Source organism: Bos grunniens, chromosome 11 (assembly GCF_055505025.1).
Source record: "Bos grunniens cultivar Pamir isolate PY7600 chromosome 11, Bosgru_T2T1.0, whole genome shotgun sequence".
NCBI lineage: Eukaryota > Metazoa > Chordata > Mammalia > Artiodactyla > Bovidae > Bos > Bos grunniens.
This window is the reverse complement of record NC_141175.1, coordinates 66,402,190-66,427,477: the sequence shown is the minus strand read 5'-3', so window position 1 is coordinate 66,427,477 and position 25,288 is coordinate 66,402,190. Positions and strand designations below refer to the sequence as shown.

The window sequence follows — 25,288 nt, the reverse complement described above, 5'->3', positions numbered from 1 at the left end:
TACCTAACAGAGTCATTGGGTTCTTAAAGTACATGGAATTCCAAGCTTTGGGTCTGTTTTCAGGCATAATTGATTGCATCTGAAGTTCATTATCAGTGCTCTGTTTATGAAATACCCAAATAAGCATTCCACTGAATTAATATTCAGCACTCAAATTGAGTCTGCTATTCAGAGATCATGTTTGTGAACCCACAGGGCAGGCATATATACAGGAAAAAAAATAGAAGCAGATACATAGATTTATATATAGCACTTTTCCTGGAAGCCCAGAAGAATTGGTTAGTCTAGGTTAGCGCTAAGAGTCCTCAAATTGAGGGCGGAAGCCTGAACCTTCCCTCTACCTCTGTGTCTGCTTCTGCCTGAAGATTCTGTCATCTTTATTGTGCAGACAGTTAAAAATGTAAAATCAGGTGAGATTGATTTCTCCTCTCTTCACCGCCCACATTTTTTTTTTTTTTAAGTGCAGAATCTCTGGATAAATATCCTTAAGTAAGAAAGTTTAAGTGCCTCCCCTGACAGTTACAAATAATTTTATACAATAGGCAGACAGACAAATTGTGCTGATTGTCTGTATTTCTTTAAAAAAAAAAAAAAAGAGAGGGAGAGAAAGTCTGGCCTGGAGACTAGAGTAAATCACAAAAGTGATCTCAAGTGAACAGAGATAGATTTCTGGAATACGGTGTGCAATGAAACCACTGACCTCTTATACACGGGTTCATGTCTTTTTCTACAGAAACAGATGGGTAATAGCATAATGCCGAAATCATGCTCTACATAATATGGACCTAGTGATTGCAGACCTGATTGCTTGCCATATGGTTGCTGAAGGGTTGAAGAGAAAATGGGATGATATGCAAACCCTTAAAAGCAACATTTTTATTGAATGGCCATTACATTAAAACCCAAACTCTGCAAATGAAGGCAAGAACTGTGATGAATAATGATGAAATAACGAAGTGATAAAAGCAGCAGCAGCGTCGTATGTATTTGGTTTTCGATATGCAAACTCAGGGCAGACTTATTTTTGTCCCTTTGCCTAGCGTTATTATGAGCATTAGCAGGTGAGGTGGTGGGACATAAATGCCTTTAGGGCAGAAATACTGTATCTGTGGAGCATTGCCGCATTCACTAGGTCAAAGAAAGAAGAAAATAATCACTTGTCCCAGAGGAACTGAATTTGACTCAAAAGCTACCTGCAGTACGTGCCTAACCTCTGTGAAGTTCAGTCTATCAGCAAGAAGCTCGTAGTAAAAGCCTGGTTGAGAGTCCAGTGTGATAATGCAAAATGAAGAAGATTGTTTACTTTTTGCCTTTGAATTTCCTCCTGCAGATTTTGCTGCCGTTTCACTGTTGGCAAGCAGGTGGACGAGGAAAGGTGGATGCGGTTTCCCAGAGTGTATTACAGTTCAGCTGAGCAGCTGTGGTCTGCTTTGCTCTGAGTTTTGTTTTTATTGGGTTACCAGGAACAGATAGGATTTTTTTCTTCTTCTTCAAAGAAATGTATTTTATTAGTTGTCTTCACATTTGCATACACTTCATTTCCTGTCTCCTTAATGAATGTTTTTCAATCATGTAAAAATCATAAGAATTTGTGTTCTTAGAAATGGAACTCAAATCCATTAAACTAAATCCACTAAGAGTGTGTGGAGGGTAATGAGGTGAGCGGTAAAAATTCAGTCCTTCAGTGAGAAATCTGAAGCATCTAATTTTATTTTAGCATGTCAGAGCTACTGATCAGGACCAAACCACCAAACTTAGTATATATTATTTTGTTCATAAATGTATGGTGATTTGGAGAATTATATTTCCTAGTGCTTACCCAAGAAGGGTAGTCTTTAAGAAATGTGTGGTTTTTTTTAAGTCCACAAATAGCAACTTGCTGTGAATTACCTTCCTTATTAAACTCTATTTTTTCAGTTCCTAAGTGGTAAACTGTAGAATGAGCAGTCGGAGTAGTTGTTTTTGCTTTCCTTACATCTCATTTCTTCTGAACAAGTCTTCTGCTTTAATTCATATTTCCAGAAGCAGAAAAGTTCCATGAGAGTTTTCAAGTTCAAGTTGGAAAGGGTTTGAGGCCTGTTGTATAAACATTGTTCTTGCCCATTGTTTATAAAAAGTTTATTTGGAGGAAGAGGTTGATGGCTAATATGAGGTTTCAGGCTGTTCTATGGTTTACCTTGATTCTTGTGCTGAGTTGTAAGTATTATTAAGAGTTGATTTGTCATGGTGGAACTGTTAGATCCACTCTCAAGCTTAGTGATAGCTTAGTTCAGGGCTTCTCAAACTGGAGGGCCAGTTAAAGCACAAAGCCCTGCACCTCTCCCCTAGAATTTCTGATTCAGTGGATCTCTACAGGCTGAATTGTAATTGACATTTCTCACAATTTCCCAGTTGCTATTTTATGCTACTGATCCCTGAGATGATGCCTTGAGAAGAACTAGTTATGTTTTTAGCATCTAGGGGTCATGCAGAAACCTTAGCACCATAAAAATTACTGATTTGAGCATGGAAAGAGTATCGTGTTGTTGTTTAGTTGCTAAGTCATATCCGACTCTTTTGCTCTGACTCTTGTGACCCCATGGACCATAGCCCGTCAGGCTTCTCTGTCCATGGGATTTTCTAGGCAAGAATACTGGAGTGGGTTGCCATTTGCCTCTCCAGGGGATCTTCCTGATCCAAGGATTGAACCTGTGTCTTCTGCATTGCAGGCAGATTCTTTAACACTGAACCACCAGGGAAGCCCAGAAAAAGTTTTGCAAAACTTCAATTTATTTGATGTTTTAAACCTAACAGCCTGCACGCCTAAGGCAAGTAATGAAGCCACACTGAGAAGGAACAAGATAACTTTGTCCCAAGTAGGAGTGGAGATAGAGGTAGAGTCATGTTAGCCCCCATGAGCTGGAACCACGTTTCTTCACTGCTGAAAGCAATCAGCTAGGTCTGCATCCTGTGACAGTAGCCATTGCTTAGGTTTGGTAGCTGAGACCTGTGCACCTTTGAAATCTCATTTGCTTTTGCAGGAAGAGTAAGAGTTTCTATAGCAGTGCTCAGAGAATTCCCCTCCACTTAAATGAATCCTGGCATTTCATCAGCCTCATTGTTTTTATTGCTTTCTGTGTCCTAAAGACATATGACAAGCATAGTATAGTATTTAAGACATTTTATGTATGGCAACAGAGTCTCCCCTCCACCTACTGATGAGAAGCATTTTCTTCCTGCCTAAAAAGCTGATTTTTATACAGCTTGACTAGTGTCATATCTCCCGTGTGGCAGAAATAAGTTTTGCATAACTTTTAAGAGCCCAGGCTGACCTATTTAACAGATACCCGGTGCTACATAATGTATTTAGGTCAAGTATTGTGTTTGAGCTCGTCATCACTCTTGTACCAGGCTTGCTTTCTGTGAAAACCTCAGGTATATCACAGATAGATGTAGGCCAAGAGATGTTGCCTGATATCAAAATGTAATAAATCTCTATATAACATAATTATCATGTCACCCAATCCTACCACCAGAGTTAAAAAGGAATCTAAGATTTTAATGAAATATCTGCCCTACTGGTTTTACTTGAAGGCATTCACGATGCTGCTATTAACACGGTGCTGTGACTGGGAACCTGGAAAGCTTCGGTGCAGTTAAAATGCTTTTGAAATGTCATTTCTATTTGGAATGCTTTTCTTTAAAAATTAAAAGAAAATGGTGGTCTGCTATCATTTGGAGGTAACTTCTTACTGAAGTGGAATGATTAAGTTTTGACACATGTCTCTCAGGGTTGGGATTTTTTTTTTTTTCCCTAGCAGAGATTTCTCAGGTAAAGGTTGAAGCCTGAATATGGGCAGTGTCATTATCCTAATATGTTGGAAGATGAATCCATCCATCTTATAACAATACCTCATTGCCTCCGAGGATCTTAAATTGTATAAAAGTACATGGAAATTTGAAATGAGATGTTGAGAAAATGCAATTCAAATTTTTTTCAAAGCTAGCTTTTAACATGTATTTATCTGATACATTCCCTCTGTATAAATGGAGAGTGTTGATGATTTTTTTTTAAAGAATTGGTGCGAATAGTATCTTTTTTTTAATTTTTGGTTTTCACGCTGCTCTTCCTGTCCTCTGAGATACTTAAACACGTGTTTTAAGCTTCAGGTCAACCACATCTGGAGAGGATAAGAAGAAAAGCTTCTAATTTAATTCATTAGCTTTGGTATGTAAGACACTGTTGTTCCCATTTTCTTAGTCACAAACTAAGATCCACTTGCCTCTGAGTGTAAATCCATTATCTACCATAGGTTGGAAATCAGCTCTCCTGCCTCATCCTGTAGTTATACCTTGGCTGTAGTACCAAGGCTGTAAAATCAGTGGGTCTCAACCCTGGCTACTGGAGAAGGCAATGGCACTCCACTCCCGCACTCTTGCCTGAAAAATCCCATGGACAGAGGAGCTTGGTGGGCTGCAGTCCATGGGGTCGCTAAGAGTCGAACACGACTGAGCAACTTCACTTTCACTTTTCACTTTCATGCATTGGAGAAGGAAATGGCACCCCACTCCAGTGTTCTTGCCTGGAGAATCCCAGGGATGGGGGAGCCTGGTGGGCTGCTGTCTATGGGGTCGCACAGAGTCGGACACGACTGAAGCGACTTAGCAGCAGCAGCAGCAGCCACCCTGGCTGCACATTAGAGTCACCTGGGGAGCTTTTCAAAAAAAAAAAAATACCAGAGCCTGGGCCCCACCCCACCCCATTAACTCAGCATCCCTGGGGACGAAGCCTGGGCAAGGATTTTTTTTAAAGCTCCCAAGGTGATTCCAATTGTGCAGCCAGGGTTGAGAACCACAGTTAAAAATTAAACAACATATAAGATCACATATGTTGTTTAAACAATGCATATGTTGTTTAAAATTAAACAACATATACATTCTTAATGACTGAACAACAACAGCAACACAAGATCACCCTCATCTATATAAGAATCCCCTTTCAGCATCCACAACTCTAGTTACAAATGGCTATTCTTAAACAAGTGAAAATTCATTATATACATGGAAGGAAAGAGAATCCGTGGTATGAAACTCCTTTTTGTAACCTACTTACACAGAGAATAAGGTGCTTGGCCAAGGCTTGAGAGCAGTAGCTTTGACCAAGAGTTATGAATATGAAAACCATGACTGCACTGAGGGGCTTTCCCTTGCCTTTGATTTAGAACGAGAACCAGTGAGACAGGACATGAACGCACAAAGCCAGACAAGGGACTCAGCCACTCTCTGCCCTCATCATCACCTATAAAATGGTGATAGGAATAGGGTGACTATGAGACTTAAATTAAAAATATTACTTATTGACATACTGAAGGCATGAAAAAAGTGTTTTAAGATAAACAGTTAAGGATCAGACTTTCTGCTTTTAGGCCAAATGATGAAACTAAATTTGCTTCTCATTACTTTTGTTTTTGTTTACGAAAGGGATAGATTAAAATGGATTTCAATAGGTATTTTATGCATCTTAAAACTAGATGTAAGTGACCTTTAAATGAGCTGTTCCTGGCATTATTTGCGTGTCTCAATTATCACAGCTACTTGAGAAATGAAATTCCTCCTCATTTTTCACTTTCTAGTACTATTTTTCCTGGGTGAATATGATGTCATTACAGCTTAATATTGTATTGCAGTAACTGTGGGAGAAGACCTTTTTGGGAATAGGGCACATGTCCAAGAATTTTCCCCTGGAGAAGGGCATGGCAACCCACTCCAGTATTCTTGCCTGGAGAATCCAATGGACAGAGGAGTCTGGCAGGCTACAATCCATAGGGTAGCAAAGAGTCAAACATGACTGAGCAACTGAGCACACGCGTCAAGAGTTTTACTTTGTGACTATTGGTCTTGGTCTAGTGAATGAGGGATTCTTTGTGAGAGAGACTCCTCCCAATCCTATCCACTGCTCTTGATCATCTTACTTTGGTTTTAGAAACCTGTACATTTTTGTCTGTAGAAAGTAAATACATGTTTATTTTGTGTATTTTTTGTTATTGAAATTTGAGCACATTACTTATTAAATGTTATTAATTACATAATTATTTAACCATCATTTATCAACCCTTGGTGTTGTTGCTAAGTTGTGTCTGACTCTTTGTGGACCCCATGGATTGCTGCACACCAGGCTTCTCTGTCGTTCACTATCTCCTGGGGTTTGCTCAAATTCATGTCCGTTGAGTCAGTGATTCTATCTCACCATTTCATTCTCTGCCACCCCCTTCTCCTTTTGCCTTCAAGCAGAAGGCAAAAACAGAAACAGGGTCTTTTCCAATGAGTTGACCTGAATCATTAATAATTTATCACCTGCATATTTTACTTTACTGGTAATTTATCATCTTTTCTTTTAAAAGTACTAGTAAATTTACTGGCACTTTCAAAATAAAAGAAATCTAGCAAATTTTATTGACCTTATTACATTATTAGTTTTGTGTATGTGTGCATGTGTAAAATTCAGCTTTTACATGGCTTATTTCTAATGTCCTGGCCTACAGTCTGATAAATTGGTAGATTTATTATTTTTAAAAGTGCAGTTAAATGGCGTGTACAATTTTTTTTCTTTCAAGAATGAGGTTTAATTTTCTTTTATGATCATGACAAGATTTTTACAAATACAGATGCTTTTACATCATTTCATTTAGATAATTTATAGTAATATGCTCCTTTACTCTATAATCTTTCAATTTGGAAGGAAAAGCTACATCTAAGTGAAATGGGCGCTTTGAGCCTTAGACATTCAAAAGCATTCCCTAAATATCAAACCTGTTTTTATGTAACTGTACTAATGACCCCAGTCTGAGAATCCATATATTAATTTATGGGATGCTATTGCATTAAACCTTTCAGGCTCAGAGTAGGAAAAAACCCTGCCGTTACAGGAGAAAAGTCATTCCACGTGGTTCTTCTTCCTACTCATCTCTTTGTCCCATTCCCAAGGCTGCATCTAGGAGTCTTCATTTTGCTTAACAGCCTTTCTTAGGAAGTGGGAGGCAGAGACTAAGATACCAAACTCTCTCTGAAGTGTGTGCTAAATGATTCACAACAGTGTGAATGAATCCACTTCTGCAAGCATTCCTAACCTTTTAAATACGTAGTCTGCCAAACCTTTGTTGGGTTACATTCAACATAAAAAAAGCTCCTCTCTCCCTGGCACCTCTTTCTACACAACCCCCCAGCATGCAGGCATTCCTTTGTGTATTGGCTTCACTTTACTTGCCCTGGAGATAACCAATGTTTTGGAGAATGATCTAACATTAATTTTTCTTTATATTTAAATGTCTTGGGGTCTGCCTCTTTTATTTTTATCATCACTATTAATATTTGGGTTCATTTTAGTGGCCCCAAATATTTATTTTAAGAAAGTGCCAGAAATTAGAGAAATTGAGTTTGGGCTCATCTCTGTTGGTGTACAAATATGTGTGATGCTAAGAGGGATTACCTTGTCCCAAATGGAAGTGAATTATCTTTTTCTGAGGGAAAATAAGTCAACAACAAATATATAGTTTACATTTAGCTAATCGTGTATTTAGGGCTTCCCTGGTGGCTTAGCAGTTAAGAATCCTCCTGCCAATACAGGAGACAGGGTTCAGCCCCTGGGTTGAGAAGATCCTCTGGAGAAGAGAATGGCAACCCATTCCATTATTCTTGCCTGGGAAAAGCCACGGCCAGAGGAGCCTGGCAGGCTACAGTCCATGGGGTCGCAAAAGAGTTGGACGTGACTTAGCGACTAAACAACAAAACCATGCATTTAGGCAGGTTACTCCATTTTTAGATGAGTAAAGGATGAGAGTCCATTCTCAAAACTTATCTGAGATCCAAGTCTCATCTCCAGATGGTATGATTTAATGGACGTGTTAATTGCTCAGTCATGTTTGACTTGACCCCATGCACTGTAACCTGCCTGTCTCCTCTGTCTGTGGGATTTCCCAGGCAAGAATACTGGAGTGGATTGCCATTTCCTTCTCCAGGGGATCTTCCCAACCCAGGGATTGAGCCCACACCTCCTGTGTCTCTTGGACTGCAGGCGGATTCTTTACTGTTTGAGCCACCAGGGAATGTCTAGAGGGTTCCTGTCTATGTAAAGGCAGCTGGTGGCTGTATTTCAAGGACAGCAACATCAACACTGAGGAGTTGTCTTTTTTTCTGACTGGTGATGTTTTCCCCTCATATAGGAGTACCTTTCAAGATAGGCATTATGGTTTTAAATCAAGGAATTGGGTGATAACTTATATATAAGTTAGGAACAGTCAAGCCTACCATAATCCAGCTGTCTAGGCTAGAAAAAAGGTTTAGTAGAAGGGAGATTATAAACAACATACAAAAATGGTTCAAAGACTAGTGTTCACTAGAACTGATGGTTTCAAAGTCTGGTCTGCAGACACCTGCATCAGAATTACCTAGAGTACTTCCTAAACAGAGATTCCTGGCCTGTCCTCAGATCTACTGAATCCAAGATTCCTGGGGTGAGGCCCAGAAACTATATTCACCAGGCTCCCTGGATTAAACTATTTTCAAAGTTGAAAACACTGTTGTTGCATTTGCCCATTCTCTTTGCCATCTCTATTAATTTTTACAAATAATCACTCAATCCCATTGCACAAAAAGAATATTTGTTCTGAGGAAGGGAAGATGAGCTATTAGGCAGTTATCTTTATAGGGAAAGAGCAAGAAAGATTGAATATTAAATGCAAATTATTTTTTAAAAATTACTCATGAAAATGAAAGGATGTTCATTAGGAAAAAAAATTAAAGCCATATTAACTCATGAAGGTTTGTGGTTTGAGCCTGATACCTTCATATTCTCCCCAAGATCATCCCTCTCTCTCTCCCCCCCCTTCTTCTGCATCAAACTATCGTGAAGTGTCTTAGAATTTGTGCTCTGAAAGTTACTGAAGAAAAATTTTCTTTTTGTGGCAAGTACTCATCATATTAAGTAGCACCAGGGGGTTTTAGAGAGAAGACTCAGAGAATCTCACCTAGACATAAACAATGGAGAATGTCAATGTGTTGTGTAAGAATACAAGACACCGTGGCTTTTATGTTGGAGTGCAAGAGGAATCCGATTATATTTTTGAAAAGAAACCTGAAAGTTTGTTGGTTTCTCAATAATATAGTTTTCTTTTTTCTTTTTCATTTCACAACTTACACAGATGTAAATTAGAGTTGGTTTCTTGCAGTCAGCAGGGATATTTCCTATTGGATGAGAAATGGAAGTTAATGATTGTCTAAGCTGTGACACTCTGATGGGGTTTGGAAGGGAAAGTCTGAATTGCTCGTAGGTTACTATTCATATAATAAGAGAGTATTCTGTTTGTTTTTTTTTTCTTTTCCCACATCCATGCCAGGTGAAGACTTCATTGTATCTCCCATGCATACTGCTGTGGTCAAATTATAAACTACCCCCATCAATGCCATACAGATTTTATTCTTTGAACAATCAAGGCCAAGAAGCCCAGAAATCGCATATAGGTGGCCTCCATGTGTGTCCTGCTTACTTTTCCTGTGCACTGATTGTTTTATGGGTGAGACTGGGTGAAGTTGCTGTCACTTGTCTGTTAGCAGCATGAGTCATCCTTCCGTTAAGAGAGAGGAAGACAGTGGCAGCTTGAAATCTTGGGTCAGATTTCCTAGCAGCAGAGTCCAAGACCAGGATGCACTTAAGAGGAGACAGGAGTGAGGAAGCGGCACAGGGCATGTGGCTTCAGCTAGAGGGTAGCTTCAACTTACCCCACAAAGTTGATGTCCCTCACTTCAACAGAGCTGGCTTTTCCCCATGTCAGGCAGTCCTTGTATGGGTTGGAAGGGAGGAGGTTTGAACCTCTCTGGTAAAGTGGATCCTGAAGGCTGAGGACAGTTCTGCAGAAAAGAGGGCAGCTGAGGATCTTGAGCAGCTAATACTCCCAGCAGTTGGGGGAGGGCTGCCTCCCGGGGACAGGGGTCTGGGTGGAGTAACAACAGCATCCATCTTTTGCTTTTTGTATCTTACCTTTCCAATTCCTGCTTTACTCTGTGTTCACTGTGCTAGCATTCTCTTCAGAAACCATCTAAGACTCCTCACTGCCCAGAGAACACACTCCCAATTTTCTATGGTTCCCATCTTTTTTATTTCCAATCTTTGTCTCATGGCTCTTGCTACTCTTCCTGGAGAAACAATCCACCTTGTCCTGTACGTGTTTCATGAATCCTTCTTTTCCTCTCTACCTGATATACTTCCTTGCTCATCTCATCTCCAATGCTTTCTTACTTATACCTAGAATTTAGAGTCAGCAGAACTGTAGAGTCCCCATTCGAATACATTTTTCTTTGGGTGAGTTATTTCACATCTTTGACTCTTCACCTCTACATGCGGCTTTTTGGTTCATAAATTGAAGTGTGATTTTGCATTTTAAAGCTTTATACTGCGTGCATGCTCAGTTGTTCAGTTGTGTCCAACTCTTTGCAATGCCATGGGCTGTAACCCGCCAGGCTCCTCTGTCCATTTTCCAGGCAAGAATACTGGAGTAGGTTGCCATTTCCTTTACCAGAGGGTCTTTCAACCCAGGATCAAACCCACATCTCCTGAATTTGTGGGCAGATTCTTTACCACTGTGCCACCTGGGAAGCCCCTCTTGCCCACTTGCCCATAGTACCCACTTAATAAAGGAATCTACCCATAAAGACTACTGTGCTCCCTCTGTCTTACGAACTTTCTTGTATTTATTATGTCAACTGTTTGGTATTTATCACAACTACACTTGAATTATGATGCAATGTGACCTTTGACACACCATCTTCTTTACTAGCCTGTAAGCTTTCCAAAGGCAGGTACCATTGCTTGACCATCCTCTACAATGGCTGACACAGGGAGTTCCCTGGAGGTTTGTAAATTAACATGCTTGATAATGACAGCTTGTATCTGGACCACAAAAGTGTAGAAAGCAAGAGAGTTTTAAGCCTGTATGATTACAGTTGAAAAATCCAAGTAAGTTTAGGTCTATAGTTCAAACAAAAACTTAGAAGCTGATTGTGATATATAATGAATAGTGATGAAAAGCTCACCAGAAAATGGAACTTTTTATGGATGCAAGGGACCTCTAATCCAACTATGTGTTAAAAATGAATGGTTCTAATAACTGATATATTAGGCAAGAAGTCCCAAATAGGTAGTCTCCCAAATACTTGCTCTGTTCACATTTATCAAATTACAGCCAAATAAAATGTGCTTTTAAAAACATTTTCAATTTCCTTAGAATCTTTCTTTGAGTTAGTATTGTATACCCTTCTTTCAAAACTGGAATATTTAGTTATCTGTTTGAAACTATATGCCAAGATGATTAGAATCAGTAGGCTAATTATAAAAGGCAGCGGTATTAGGAATTATTATTTATTCTGTTCCTGGTGGCTAGAGTTTATTGTTTTTTAAGTGTATTCCATCATGCCCTAAGGATTTTTATAGACAACACTTTTTAGCAAGCCTGACTTTCATGATCTCACTCCATGCACAGGGCTTGTACAAGTGGCTATTAAATACCAGCCAAAATGATCCACTTTTTATCACAAGATGGAAAACTTCATTCAATATGGTTCTATCTTGAAATATCTGTTTTCTGCTACTGGTAAAATACCAGTGACATATGAGGTAGTAAGCATTCACTGAACACTTTAAGATAAGTAGTTCAGACTTTAAAAATCTGAAACTTGGGATGGTGCTGAAAAAAATACAAGTGGACCATATCACAGTAAACTGAACTTACTCATTTTTCTCCTTTGCCTCACACCATAACTCTAAATACAGAGATGGAGAAAAAGAAATTGTGAGCCCTAGAGGAATGTCTAATTAGCCTGACTATTCCTACTGTAGTTGACAATTTATCTCCTTTTAAAACAATCCATGGTTTATGTGTGTTTCTCAGCTGAAACTTGGAGATGAGAAAAGATAGAATATTTGGAATGTCATACACAAGAAAGCATTTCTGTCAAACACATTATTGAAGCTGGAAAAAAAATGAAATTGAAACAAAGAACACCTGCTACTTTAACTCATTTTAAAAAAACATAATACTCTTTACTTGCTGACTGGAAATATTGTACTTTCAGAGAAGAGAAAGTGCTAATCTAAATGGGAAAAAATATGATTCACTATGCAATGAAATGAAATAAAAAATATTTTATATTGAGTATTTCAGTTTGTGGAAGATTAGATAGTTTGTATAAAAATGGTTTTATTCATCAGGTGGTGAATATTTCTCACAAATTGCAGTAAAGAGAATAAAATCAGCTTGTCACTAAAGATTTTTTTTTTATTGACATCTTTAGCTTGTCTTCATGCCAGTAATTAAATTGCTAATTATGTGTTTCTGTTACTGTGGTCATGCTTTTATTGCATAATTGCTTCAAGTTTTGCTCAAATCACTAACAATATTTATTTAACCTTTTTGTGCGTTAGATAAATTTTAATATATAAAAGCTTTGGAACGAGTTCATTGACTCTGTTTTGATTAGCAAAATCAAAGGAATTCTAACCTTTCTTATAGTTACATGGGTTGGGTCACATTTTCAATGAGTTGCTGATAATTATTAATTCAAGCAGTAGCAATCACTGAAAGACCAACTGAAATAGAAGAGGAAAAAATACAAAGAAAACTTTTCAAAGACCCAGTGTCCATTCCAGAGAAATAAAATGATCTTTCTTACAGTAATCAGAAATATAAAATTAATAATTTGATCCTTCATATGTGCCTGGAGTTTTACAACAAATATTTGATTAAATTGTGGCTAATTCAGTTACTGAACTTCCCCTGTCCTTTTGAATGTAGGCATCATTTTTGTCAGTGTTTCAATGTATTCATAATTTTTCCCATTTGTTTATTTTATGCAAACCATAAGAGACATTTTTCTCAGTGAAGATTGCCTCTTTATTTTATTTTGAAATATTTGTATATTTATTTCATTAAATGAGATAATGCTTTTTCTTATTAACATAATTTCCAGTACATTAAACATATTTCTCCACAGACAGAAGAGAGGAATCAAATTAAATGACAGCTAAATCACTTGCAGCAATTTCAACTGTTAAAAGAAATAAGTGTCTCTGTTTTCTTTGTGATCACAAGATGTGCTGTAAAGGGAAATGAAATACTAAAGAAAGAAGGGAAAACATAAAGAAATAATGACTGACTTATTGCAGTAATACCACTGAGAGAAGAAAAATTCACTACAAATAAAAGGAAAAATAATATAGTGGATTTGAAAGTTACCAAAATTCATTTCTTATTGATGAGTTCAGTGGAAGCCTAATACTAAGTAAACTGATGAAAAAAAATCAATGCAATAAACTATGAATGATGAAAGTTGAAATAAATACTTTGCGTATAGAGGACCATTATTCTAAATGTCTTTAATTTTTTAATAATTCATATCCTTATGTTTATAAAAAAGGAGGAGTTACTGCTTGGTGGACTCAAAAGCCATGTAAAAAGCATCTACCAGAATCTCATATTTAGTAATAAGTCCAGATGATATTGGTGACCTATGGTTTTTAGTCTCATGTCCTGACTTTGACAGAAGTGCATTAGGAGTGGTGAACCTGACTTTTAAAAAATGGTGCTGATAAACGATGCTGGTGCGTTTATGCAGCATACTTTCTCCATCAGGGATAAACTGCTTTCCAAAAAGACAATTTTGGGGATACTTAGTTCACAAACATACTGTACAGTATGCTTGTGAATATGTTGGGAAACAGCAATGACACTTTGAAAAAATTCATTCTTGCCCCTCACATAACCATATGCGTGCATATGTGTGTCTTGTCTTTATGTATGTGACTTTATACTGGCCAATTTGTTAATGTGTCCAAATCAGAGCATACAGGTTACCTGGATCTGTGTATTTGCAAGTGAGATTATCCATTTGTTTTCTCACGTTTCATACATCATTAAAAAAAAAATAGTTAATTTGATGAATTCAATCAGAAGGCAGTCAATTCAGTATGGGGGAGAAAAATCACTGGAGCCACTTCCCCTCAACTGATTTTGACTGAATTCGCCTTCTCATACAGTTGATCTTAAAGCCTTCTCAGACTCCTCTCTGTCCTCGTTGTCGTGTCCTCCAGTCAGTTTGCACCCTGATCCCTCCCCTCTCTCTCTTCCCTTTTGGGCCTCCCCTCTGTCTTCCTTCTGCCTTTCCCTTTTCTTCTTCCCTCAGACGTGGAGAAAAGCTTCTCCACCTGCCCACTGTCCTCTGTCCCCGCCCACCACACATAAAGCTTCCCCTGTCCCGCTGGTGGAGGGGGAAAGATACAAATTCTAAGGCTAGTTTTTCTGTTTTTGATTTACAGAGATTTGAAACTATTGCTTTGCTGGAAACATCTGACTGCTGGTCTAGAACATGACTCCAGGTAATTGTGATTTTCCAACTCCTAGAGACCTCTTCTTCCCAAAGGTTCTCAGGTCTCTCTGCTCAGTATACACTTTCTGACCATCCCTGGGATTGTTTTCTTCTCAGCCCTGCATCCTTGTGAGGGTGTAGCATCTTTATGCTAATCAGAAGCTGGTGCTCAGTCTCTGTAGCTGTGACTGTGTTTGTGAGGCCGGATCTATATACACACATGCATATATATACACCAACAAATTAAAATTGGATCTGGAAAACACCCTTGTCCTCAGACTCATATCAAGCAGTGTGGAGCTGCAGAGCCAGCGGTCTTCTAAGGGATAGGGGAGGGCTGGCATAGGGATGGGGCTCTGTGGATGTTCAGGAATCCTTTTGTGTGCCTACTTTGGAAATACTTCTTCTTATCTTTCATTTAGAATGCAGGGGAAGAGGCAAAAGTGCAGGCCACATGCACGAGATTTTGAATTATGCATTAAGCTGATAATGCCCCAGAATGCAAGCTTATGTCAATAAATAGCTAGGCTGGTGGGAGGAAGGAGGTCACTTCACCTGTGCTGAGGGTACCACATAGGGAGAGCTCTACAGGAGGCCTGGGCAAAGGGTGAAAGGAAGTTCACGTGCTTTTAGCTTGCTCCGATGAAGAAGCAAGAAGAGTAAGTTAATATTGAAATTATTGTTTAATGCTTATTTACTTTTAAATTGGGTTAGCCAGGATAACAAGACTGTTTCCAGCGTGGGCCCTATGTGTGCATGTATGCATTTGTGGCAGGGTTAGCCCTTCTGTAGAATCTTACGTAAGAGGTTCTGTCCAGGGGAGAAATTCATTTGGATGCTTTAATGGGACCTATAAACTCTTTAAAAAGGCAAGATTTTTCGAGACGAAATTTGGCAAAATACATAATAAAACATTCAGGGTTTTGTTTCAGCGGATATCCCTTCCTGATTAATATGTAGCCAAAAAGCAAAAGTTAGGCTAGTGGAAGAAGCAGAAGGATTAAAAGAATGCTATAAGTTAGTCTCTGACCCGTGATGCAGCACTTCCCAATGCTGATGGAGATGAATTCATTCATCTTTGCATTGCTCCTTGTGCTTTAGTAAAATGCATCCACAGATATGACCATTTTCTAGTATGAGAAATTAGTACACGTGGTGCATGTACACAGACACACACCGATTTTTTAAAAAATATTTAGCTTTATCTCCCAAGTGTCTGGGAGCAGGGACCTTAGGATATGAACAACTGAACCTTTGCCTTTTTCCTCACCAAAAAAGAGAGAAGAAATTACATGTGAATTTCATCATTTTCCTACTTTTAAACAGTAATTTGCAGCCCCGGGTTCTGCTGATCAGAAGCTGGTGCTCAGTCTCTGTAGCTGTGAATGCGTTTGTGAGGCTGGTTCTATATGCACACATTCATATATACACACACCAACAAATTAAAAACGGATCTGGGAAAACACCCTTCTCCTCAGAGAGTCATATCAAGCAGTGTTTAAATTAAATAATTTGCAGAGTGTGGGGAATAAAGCTTTTGTAGCAGTATCTGGAGATTGTCTTCCCTTGGGAAATTCTTGCCATTTAGTCCAATCTGGTGCATGCCAATGAGACGCACAGGCTGCATACACACAGTGGTAGACAGATTTTATTTTCCATCTAAATTATATTCATTTCTTTGGGTTATCTGCTATTTTGTGTTCCTGTTGAAAAATTAAAAAAAAAAAAAAGGGGAGGCAAACCTCTTGTGAAAGGTTGAGGTCATTAAGATCCGAACAAAAACGAGGAAAGGTTATTAGTGAGCAGCAGTGAGGGGAGGCTGACTTCTCCTGGAGTAAAGCCAGTTTTCCCACAGCTCCTAGGGGAACATGGCTGTGATCCAGAGGAGAACGTTCCAGCACAGGTCAGTGTTTGATTTTGCTCCCAGCACCATTGACTGATGGCAAAAGAGGAGACATTGCTGTGATGAGGTAATGTGAGTGGGGAAACCACAAGTAGAAGAAATGAGTTGATTTCTTGTTACTTATCCTGTTCAACCAATATGTAATCTGAACTGGATGCTAAGGAGAAGTTCACCATTTAGAACCTCATACTGTGTCTCTAGTTAACTCATTTCTCTATGGTCAGATATTTCTAGCCTAATCAGCACACCTATCCAACCTATGGAGAAGTAAAATAAAGGATGATGAAGGAAATCTTAACAGAAGGGGAGAGAGAGAGAGAGGCAGAAAGGGAGAAAAATATCTGCCTATCTATGTATTTATTTCTGGGGAATGAAAAAATCCTGGTTATGAAAAGTAGGGTATTTTCAAGTGAAAATAGTTATTTTCACCAGGCTTAAGATTGTTTTTGTATCCTTCAGATTTCCACTTTACTCCTTTAAATTCTTGCAACTTATTAGTAGCCTCTGTAGAAGCCATGAGTTAAATTCCCAGTGAATCCTACATTCTGGTACACTCTTTCACAAAAATACTGGTGTTAGTCTGCTAGGGCTGCCGTAACAAAATACCACACAAACTGGGTGGCTTCAGCAGTGAAGGTTTTTTTTCTCACCAGCTTTGGAGGCTGGGGATCTGAGATCAAGGAGTCGGCAGACTGGCTTTCTTCTGAGGCCTCCCTCCTTGGCTTGCAGACGGCCGTCTTCTCCCTGGGTCCTCACGTGATTGTCCCTCTGATCGTGCATGTGTGTGTTATCTTTTTGTGTCTAAATTTCGTTTTCTTCAAAGGACACCAGACATACTGGATTAGTACCCAGTCCTGTCCAGCTCTGGACGACAGGATGACTCTTGACATGGACTATATCCTGTCAGTCTCCTCTGTCCTTGGCTTTACCAGGCAAGAATACTGGAGTGGGTTGTCATTTCCTACTCCAAGGGATTTTCCTGACCCAGGGACCGAACATATGTCTCCTGCATCTACTGCATTGGCAGGCAGATTCTTTACCACTGCGCTACCTGGGCTTCCTGTATTGGATCAGCGCCCACCTTAAAGTATTCATTTTAACTTAATCACTCTTTTAAAGACCTTATTTCCAAATATGAGTATATTCTGAAAACTATAGGACTTAGACATATGAATTTGGGAGCACTCAGTTCAGTGTATGTTAACTAGACTCCCAGAACATTTGATATTTAAATGATCATTTTTTTCATTTATTTCTGTGAGCTTATTTACAGATTAGTTTCCCCAACCTTCATTGTCTTATGCATTTTTATTATAACTGATTGAAAGTAATTTATTACAACTAACATAAGGGGTTGTATTTTGTTGTTTTAAGAAGTGAGGGCTGGAGAGAGAGAAAACCTTATTTAAGAAAACAAATATTGCTTGAGTTTTTTAAAAAGGGAAGTCCTCTCTTTTCCATGCTAGAACAGCAGCAGGGCAGACCTGGAGGTTAAGAGGGCAGGTTTTTGAGTCTGCTCCACTATGTACTAACTGTGACCTTCAGCCTAGTACTTAGCCACCCTGTGCCTCCCACTGATTTCTGCTATGTATGTTGTGGATAATAAATAGAACTGTCTCAAAGGATGGGAGGATAACTGAGATAATGCATGTAAAGTGTTTAGCATGTTGCCTGTCTCAGGGTAACTATTGTTATGAACTGAATATTTTTGTCTTTCCCAAATTCATATGTTGAGGCCCTAACCCCCAATATGATGGTGTTAAGAGGTGGGGCCTTTGGGAGGTGGTTAAGTTTAGATTAGATCATAAGAGTTGGACCTTTATGATAGGATTAGTGCCCTTAAGAGAAGAGAGAGAGATTTCTCTCTCAAGGAGCGTCATGGAGGAAAGGCCGTATGAAGACATAAGCTAGAAAGTGGCTCTTTACAATCCAGGAATTGGGTCCTCACTAGACACTGAATCTGCCTGGATTTTGATCTCCGACTTCTAGCCTCCAGAACTATGAGAAATAAATTTCTGTTTATTAATCCACCAAGTCTATATTTAGTTCCCCTAAGAGACTAAAACAGTGTTCAATAAATATTTATCTAGTAAAGAATCTGCCTGCAATGCAAGAGACCTGGCTTCGATCCCTGGGTTGCGAAGATCCCCTGGAGAAGGAAATGGCTACCCATTCCAGTATTCTGGCCTGGAGAATTCCATGGACTGTATAGTCCACGTGGTTGCAAAGAGTTGGACATGACTAAGCAATTTTCATTAATAATCTTATTTATATATAAATATTTAATATTATATATCTGATAATCATAATAACCACAGATACTTATAAAATGCTACACTGAACACTGTTACTGGACAAATTTAATACCTTTCTTGAATCTTCTCTGATTACAGACTTTGATCCTGCTTTTAGAGGTGGAGCTAGGAGCAATTCTTTGTAACAGTTTTTAAGTGGACTTTGATAGAGAGTTGGACTCAAAAAGTGTGGATAAAGCATGAGCAGGCTTTAATGTCACCTTTTGTCCTCCGAAAGATCCTTGGCAGAAAAGGAGAGTAATGAATCAGAAGGACAATGGAAAAAGGGGACTGGCGTCTTCCAACAGCATGAGGCTTCTCAGGAACCTGGCCTTTTTTCCCCTGGAGATCCTCTGCTTGTGCAACATAAGTGACACAGACCAGGGGTATGTCCTCTGGTCTCTCCGAGGGACAAGCCACCAAGCCCTCCATCTGTCTATTGGAGATAGTGGCTCAGCCTCCCTGTGCAAGAGTTCTAGACACATCAAGGGCCACTAGACATTCATGACTGGGCTGTGTGACAGACGTCACCCACAAGTCTTTTATAAATACATAGTTACGTGCCAGACATGTTCTTTGATTCTGCAAAGTATGGCCAACAGCACTCGAAATTCTATACTGTAATCCATGTGCATCAACCAGCACTTGGCTCTTACAGCCCTTAGGACTCGACTACTTTAGAAATTGCATGATGACCAACAAAATCAAAGTACCTATCATTTTCAAATTGGCATTTCCTTAAGAAACTCTTGGCTCCATGAAGGAAATTGTCCTATGAAAACATTCATCAAGACACAGCCCTTAGTTTTGAGGGAAATTTGGGAAGTAGAAAGACACTTTGAATTGAATACAAAAACCAGGTGTTTGAGCTATGTTAAAGTAATAATGCTAATGAAACAAATAGCTGATGTTGATTGAGCATTTTCTCTGTGGGCGACACCATGCTAGGCTCATTTAATTTTCCCACAATCCTTAAGATGTTTTATTATCTCAAGTTTACAGATAAATAATGCAGTGAAAAGGATTTCCAGGATGCAAACCATGACTCCATTGCCATCTATGGCAGTGGTTGCTGTATTTGGATGATATGAAGAATCATGGGGGAGTTTTTTTTTTTAAATAAAAGACTATTTTCAGATTGTACATAAAAATAAATTCCAGAGATATTCAAAATCTAAACTTTAGAAATCATAAAAATATGAGATTTTTTTTAATACTTATCAGTTGGGAAAGAATATTCTAAGGAATAAAAAAGCCTCTGTGTATTCACATTGTACAAAATTGAAAGTTAGCTTTTTAGAAAGTCATAAGAAAAAGATAAATCTCACAGTATAAAAATACATATAGGATATAAACAGGCAATTCTTAGAAGAAATGAGCATGGCTAATAAACATGTGAAATGAAGCTGAGAATGAAAATTAAAAGTGAGATATCATTTTAAATGCAGTATATTGGTAAAATATTAAGCTATGAAAAATATTTAGCATCAGTGAGTTGTGGAGAAATGGGCCCTCTTGTAATTTCTGTGGATGAGAGTAGAAAATGATATAGTTTTTTGGAAGGATAAATTTTCAGGTTTACTAAGTTCACATACCTTTGATACAGAAATTCCAGTTCTAATCTATAGTGTAAAACAACTTCATGTAAATGAAAATACACATACATATATATGTATATGTGCTTAGTCACTCAGTTGTGCCTGACTCTTTGCGACCCCATGGACTGTAGCCCGCCAGGCTCCTCTGTCCATGGGTATTCTCCAGGAAAGAATACTGGAGTGGGATGCCATGCCCTCTTCCAGGGGATCTTCTCAGCCTAGGGATCAAACCCAGGTCTCCTGCAGTGCAGGTGGATTCTTTACCATTTTGGTAAAACTAATAAGTTAGGAACAATAGTAAAAGTACAGTAAAGGCTAAAAATAATTATGATAATTTATATTATGAAATACTATATAGCTATTACAAACAATAAGAAAAATAGATTTGGATAAATCTAGATATAAATCAGAATTACATAAAATGAAAGTCAATTCACAGAACAATATGTATAGTCTGATTTTGATCATGTAAAATACAGACACAAATCAATTTGAAATGAATACATAAAGGATACGAGGCTCAAAAGAGTGACATAGGAAGATTCTGAACTCATTTCCTGCTGTAGACACACTGAGTTTACAGCTACCTATGAAACAATTCCCTCTTAAAAAAACAAAACAAAAAAACCTTAAGGGCTGGCTGAGTGATGACTCCACATTGTGAAAATGACAAGAAAACCACATGAAAGGGTGCGAGAGGCCGGGACACAATCTCACTGTAAATGATGTGGTAAAGACTAAAATAAAGATTGTAAAGACACATCTGTGTTTAACAATAACTAACTCTGTGAGAACAGATACTGAAGGATAGCAGGAACATTCTTTCATATTTTTATTGCATTGATACATCATATACTGATTTTTAGCTATAAACATGTTTGTTAATTTATATTTTTGTAAAGTGACTCCCCTAAAGTTATTGAAAATATTATTGACTTGAAAAATTCTACATTCATAAATGAAAAGATTGACATGAAATAAAAGATGGGTCACAGAAATGGTGGGTTTACAGATGATAGGTTTTCTTTAAGCTTTTTCATACTTTATTTTCCATATATTCTGTAGTGAGTACATCATGCTCCACCCAAAGTGTATTGAATAAAAATCTCAAAGATTGGGACCCAGAGATGTGCACTTTACAAAGCTCCTGAGATAAACCTGGTAGTCAACTGCGTTTGAGAATAACCCACAAAGGTTACATATCTCTAAACAATTTCAAGGCAACATGGACCTTAGAATTTAAATGTGCTCAGAAAGACTGATTTCACTTAGATTTTGCTTCCAGGTAAATTCTGGAGAACATAATTGTTTCCTTTACATTTCATGAATACTGATTCAGTTGCTTTTTTACTTCCAGATTCTCCATCTACTGTGCAGTGATGCTATTACTTTGGTGAGTTTTCCACACTTGCTGAATATCCTATACCTCATGCTGCTATTTATATTAACTACGTATGTTTGCTGCTCTAATTCTAAACTCAACACTTATGACTATGTATTTAATTGCTTACAGAATAACCAGTGGGGTGGTTTTAGAAAACCCATGACTCGTTCTCCACCTCTTTTCTCTTACCCCTTCTTATTTTCTTTTTTGTTTGAAATATGTCACTTTCTCAGGGTATTGAGCTCTTAGAAAAGAGACAAGATTACTTTTCATATATGAGCGCCCTCTTTTCCTGTATCTCTCATTGGAAAGGAAGAGCCAGATGTGTGTCTTTTTCAAAGAATGTTGAATTAATCTACATAACTTACAATCATGTCTGCCTGCCGTCATGTCTTTCTGACATGCCAGTGTGTACACCAAATGTTTGTCTACTTAGCAATGAGACACTTATTTTTGTATTCCCAGATCTATTGAAGTTTGCTTAAGGATGCAGTTTCGTCCTGTCTCAGCTATGGCATAGGATCAGTTTTCCCTTGTGTGCCCACTAGTTCCATTGCCTTTACCTTTGTATATTTCTTATCTTGGAGGTCAAATGATGACTGGACTGTTATATCCTCCAATGGCTACTACAGCAGTACTCTTTGGAGAAAAAATAAAGTATAACTTTGTGGCTTGACTGTATCTATCTTGAGATCGTTTTTCACATTCCAAATTTCGGAAGCTCATGAAGCTGAAGTTCCTGACCTCTTGTTTACAACATGTACCCTGGCTAAGTTTCTCTTGCTACAAGAATAGCTACAAGCATGAGAATTATCATAAAGGGGGAGAAAGCGCTTCAATAATTAGGATTCATCTACAACTTGAGCATTTTATTAATTACACATTGTAATCACATGGCTAGTCACAAAACCAATCGTGCAAGTCTGTATTTAGAGATTTGTAGACAGAAGACTTAATGTAAACATAGAAATGTTAAGCCTACTCAACTGTAACCTGCAAAGAAGATAACAAGAAGGATTCTGTTCTCTGTATGATTTGTGAACAATGCTAAGTAAATATTCATCATTAATATATAATAACTGTTGCTTTTGGCAGTTCACTTTTCATTTAATTTGATAATGTGTCCAGTAAATGAAGTGGTACAGGCTACAGTGTTTTACCAACACAATTGCATATTTTCAATCATTGTTAAATGAAGGCAGCTCAAGGCAAAGCTTTAACCCCCACTAGTTTTGTGTGTGATAAAAAGAGAAGGCGCTATCAATCTTTATTGTCTGTCTCGCTTACTGTAATTGCATTCAATAGTCCACTGATTCTGTTGTCTGTGCTAATGTCAGGAACAGAGGAGAGCCAGATGCTCAGACTTGATCATATGCATCCAGTGGCCACTTTGATAAGTTGGCAGCAAGTCTCTGGGTTTGATGATAAATTGTTAACGCTATAGATTATGAACAGCTGAACACTGCAAGTGTACATGGAGGAAACTTCTTACCTTGTTTTAAATCTGGCACCATGATGCTAGCTAAAGGGCATGTCATGTATTATTCAAATGCATCTTGCACTGGAAATGTGCCAATGACTCATTGTATCCCTATGAATAGTAAAAACAACAACAACAACAAAAATCCACAGTGATTTGAACATGACATTAATGGTCCCAGGATTATGAAAAGCATTTTGAAATGCTGTTTAATAGTTTTGATTATCTAATTCAACAAGAAGAAAGCTTCTGAGTTTTATTCATGTTTAATCCATATTAAATCATGCTCTTCCTGGTCATTTCTGTTATATTAGCCAATAATGAGGATGTTTTCTAAAAACAAACTGGTTTTTCATTAGTTAAAACCCATGGCAGTTTGCTTGTGAAGGGACCTAAATTGGAGCTGGGGGCAAGCAGTGTGTTGAAATTTTTGCCAAGATTCTGTTTCACAGAGATGCTGCTACCTCTGAGAAATGTGATATAGGCCATTTATACAGAATATATAATAGGTCTTGTTTCTCTTGAGCCCATATGACAGTTCTAAAAGTTCAGGTCATGGTTCTTAAGTCATTGGATACCTATTAAAGTTTTAAAAAGCTGAGATGACTGGGAACCATACGAAAGTATTATACTGGAGAATGCTGAGCTGTTGACCACATTTTAATGGAAACTTCTAAGTACAACCAGATGAAGAATATTTCTTTATCTTTGGAGGAGTTGCTCTTGAAGTCTCTGATCTTATATGGTTCATTTTTCCCTAAAATAAACACATGTAAGAAATGCTGTTGGATTTAAGGATGGGGACCAAAAAGATCTCTCAGCTAATTGGTATGTTTCCTTTTACAAGACACTGGAAATTTTGTAATCTAAGGTGTCTTCCTTTTTGCTCCTGCTGCCAGGAAACTCAAAAACTCAATTATAGTCACCCTTTTAGCTGAGTTTTCAGCCATGATGATCTGTGACTATCTCCTTAATTCTTTTCTTGTTACTTTTACCTTGGTTTTCATGTCTGTCTCTAATAGCAGGAAGAGTATGGATAGAAGAGAAAAGAAAGGAGGAAACAAACTTTAATAAGAGGTTTAAAAGAGTCCAGAGGTATTTAACTGTGTCACCAGTATAAGGACCGAAGTTTCTAGGAATGACCAGTGTGGAATTATAGCTGATACTGGGAAAGTCACTTCTACCTGTCTTATGGTCGAAATTCCTCATCTTTAAAAAAAAAAAAGTGGATATAATAAAAGTGTTTAACTCATAAGATCTGTGAGGGTTAAATTAATATAAAGTGAGCATTTAATTAACAGCAACTATTATGGTGATAATCTTTATGTGAACTCTAGAAGGTAAATATAGTCCTTTGCTGTTCAGTTACTAAGTCATGTGTGACTCTGCAACCCCATGGATTGCAGCATACCAGGCTTCCCTGCCCTTCACTATCTCCCAGAGTCTGCTCAAATTCATATAGACTGAATCAGTGATGCTATCTAATATAACCCAAATAGAGTTTATTTTTTATGGCATCTGAAATTGAGTTCAAGCCTTAATGTAATCTTCCCCATGATTTGGTATACTACATATTAAATCCTGCCTTAAGCAAGCTAATGTATGAGAATCTTGGTTTACTCATTTGATTAAGAAATGTACTCTTCATTCATAAAAGATGTTTATCTTTGTAAAATTATTTTAGTGTTCTTTGAGGTATCAGGCTTTTCTGTGAAAATAAGTTATTTAAATTTATACAAGTTTGCAAGAATATATTATTGGTCTAAAGTAAGATACTGTTCCCTTTAGCTCATCATTTGAGAAAGAGTTCCACCCACATGAACCCTCTCCTTCTTGTGTATCTCTAGAATTGTCACTCATCTGGCTCCAGTCACTGGGACTACTTCTTCCTGGGCTTCCTTCCTTTAGCTCTCCCCTGCTGAGTCCTATTTGTCAGCATGCCCAGGGGCATGGTCTTCCAGCTCCCTGCTTGTTCCATCTACACTCCCTTGTGGATTCGTCCAGTCCAGAGGCTCTAGAGACCATTCTAGATACTGATAGCTTCTGACTTCTCATCTCCATTGTGACTCCTTTCCTGGCCCTTCTGCTCACTTATCCAACTACCTATTTGACATCTTACCTTCCATGTAAGTTCAGTTCAGTTCAGTCACACTCACTTGTGTCCAACTCTTTGCAACCCCATGGATTGCAGCATGCCAGGCTTCCCTGTCCATCACCAGCTCCCAGAGCTTACTCAAA

At 38.2% G+C, this 25,288-nt stretch overlaps 1 long non-coding RNA gene across 6 annotated transcripts in view; it reads left to right on the top strand.

Moving 5' to 3' along the window:
* The window catches only part of LOC147363268 (uncharacterized), a 588,890-nt gene that overhangs the window by 227,309 nt on the left and 336,293 nt on the right, over positions 1-25,288 (top strand). For all 6 annotated transcript variants that reach the window (XR_015135925.1, XR_015135922.1, XR_015135923.1 and 3 more), the window contains exons 2-3: positions 14,342-14,401; positions 21,544-21,579. This is a non-coding gene — a long non-coding RNA (uncharacterized LOC147363268). The remainder of the gene's footprint in view (positions 1-14,341; positions 14,402-21,543; positions 21,580-25,288) is intronic.